Genomic DNA, 2731 nt, shown 5'->3' on the forward strand with positions numbered 1-2731 from the left:
CCATCCCATAGTCATTAGATAAGAAAGTGTTTGTTTTAACAAATACTACTTTTCTAAGAAAATGACTAAGTCTGAAAATAAAGTAGCAAAGTAGAGGAGATATTTTTTTGATTCCAAAAATGTTCTATCATCTTATTCGATATATGATGATCCCACTGCCTCTGTTGTTTTGACACAACCGAAGAGGACAATACCATTTAGTATTCTTAGACAAAATTCACGGTACCTTGTCGTAGTGGGAGGGTTTCAAGGAACTCACCCTGTTATGACTTGGAAGACACCGGTGATTAAAATCCATTGTTAGTTTAAACGAGCAATGGATCGTTAAAATAAGAAACTAGGAAGTAAAGCCAAGAGAACTATGGTTAAAAGCATTCATATGGAACAACAAAAAGTTTTCTATTACAAGGACATGAAAGGAAATTTTGTTAGTAAGTGTATTCAATGGACTTAACAAAACTTCCTGTTCCTAGTACTATAAGTTTAAGCTTATCTAAACCTATGGCTTGTAGTATACCTGGTAATTTACTTACTCTAGTGCCAGCATTGCTGGAGCAATTTTCTAATGGAAATCTATAGAGGCTTCTTGACTTCTAGATATAGATTTTATTTATCTAAGGAAAAGTTTTAACTATTCCAGAAAAGATAAAACCATGAAAGAATTCCTTGAATCAATAGTGAGAGGTCTCAGATATGCTTTAGTATGCCTTACACCAGACACCTGTTGTTGAGTGGGAGTAATGAGTAGGTATCAGATTAATCCAAGAAAGGAACATTGGAAGACAATCAAGTAAATCTTAAGATCAAGAAGAGGAACTATATGTTAGTCGATAAGGGTGTATTTAATGCTCTTAGACTACACCAAATCAAATTTCTAGACTTGCCTTAGTGCTAGAAAGTCTGCTAATGAGATGGTGATTACTCTGGGGGTGGACTAGTGATTTTGGAGAAGTGTAAAAATCTATCTGAAGTCTCTAAGTCTACCAGAGATACTGAATGTTAAAGTTGCAGGAAAGATACTTATTCAGTCTAAGGAAAGTTCTATACATTTTTGGCATTGTTCCAACATTTAATAACTACTAGTGTTACTTCCTGACTAATGCAGAAGTAGTTGCCAAAAAGTAAAGAATTGAGTGGGAGCGCTAAACATAGATATGGAATCTATAGCTTCTATATGAAGTGAAACGATGATTTCCTTCGAGCTTGGCTGTATAGAGATAAATGGTTGAGATCTCATTTTAGTGTTTATATTAGTTCACTAAAATATCATTTATAGGTGGCCAAGTATTTTAAGGATAAAATACATTGAAAGGGTGTAACGGTAATTTTATCCCTATGCAATGTAGATCATCTATAGAGGATCATTGATTATTGTGATTATAACAATGGATAATTAATAGCGTATCTATATCGTGGAACATATAGAGCGTTCTATGTAACTGAGAGTGCAATTCCAAGTTCTATGGTGGATGCAATGAGAAATTAATAAGTTAGTGAATTTACTTTGTAAATTCTATGTCTCCTTATTGGAAGCTCGGTTATATAGGCCCATGGTCCCCATACTAGTTAAGACAAACTGCTTGTAAGACTGAAGAATCCAATCAACAAGAAGGAGAGAAAGAGATCCAGGTTTAGATCTTGATAATGCTCTGCTACAGAAAGGAATCAAGGGCTAGAGATATGAACGGAAGGAGTCATTATATTTCGCTACAATCAATGTAAGGTTTCTTAAACTTTATATGTGTTTATTTCATTGTTTTAGAAATTCATATTAGGATGTTAAGGAAACATACTTGTTAGTAAATCCAGATCTTGGTAAAATAATTCCAACACATACTCTAAAACGTCTTTGGTCAGCTCATTAGGCCAAGACAATTAATTCTCTCACATTGAGCATGTAGACCCAATTGGCCTATAATTTATTATAAAAAGATTGCGCTCTTTATTTTGTGATTAAGGTGTGAGATGGGTGTGGCTATGGTGTTAAGAGTGATATCAATAGTAGTATTCATTACACTCAAGCTTTTAGTCTTTCTCCGTGTATGTAGACCTAAGAGATTTATGAAATCAACTGTAACGCCCGTATTTTATATTAATAAACTCGAAAATTAACTTTAATAACTTATATATTAATAACCATATGGATCGGGATCCCGAGTAACAAAATTCAAGTTAAAAGTACTTTACTATTACATATATATTTTTTTTTAAGATTTGCGGACATGCATCTTCAAAATACAGACTCAAAATAATAAAAGACCGAAACCCTCCGGGTTGCACTACCGCGATATGTACAATCATGCCGAGTTCTGCCTCACTGTTCCTCCAGCTTTGCTTTCCCTTTACCTACACAAGGTAGCAAACTGATGAGTCAACAGACTCAGTAAGATATGCAAGAAATATATAAAAGTATTACAATGTCGACTTTATGATTAAGCCGCCCTGAGCTCAATAACCAAGCTCACCAAAAGGTTAAGAACGTTCTTAAGGGTAGTACGACTACTGTACCATATACACTAAAGTACCAACTCTGTACTTGTGTTGGTAGAGCCCTAACTGTACTCCCGGGAATTACTAAGTGTTGTACCACGAACACGACGTACCCTGGGTACTCGTGTTGGTAACACCGTAACCACATTAATATGCAATACTATACTAACACTCTAGTAGCCATTTTAAATTAGTGCTAGTAGTATAACAATCAAAACAAGCATATACATTCATATATATA

Source organism: Cannabis sativa, chromosome 3, assembly GCF_029168945.1.
Source record: "Cannabis sativa cultivar Pink pepper isolate KNU-18-1 chromosome 3, ASM2916894v1, whole genome shotgun sequence".
NCBI classification, from domain to species: domain Eukaryota; kingdom Viridiplantae; phylum Streptophyta; class Magnoliopsida; order Rosales; family Cannabaceae; genus Cannabis; species Cannabis sativa.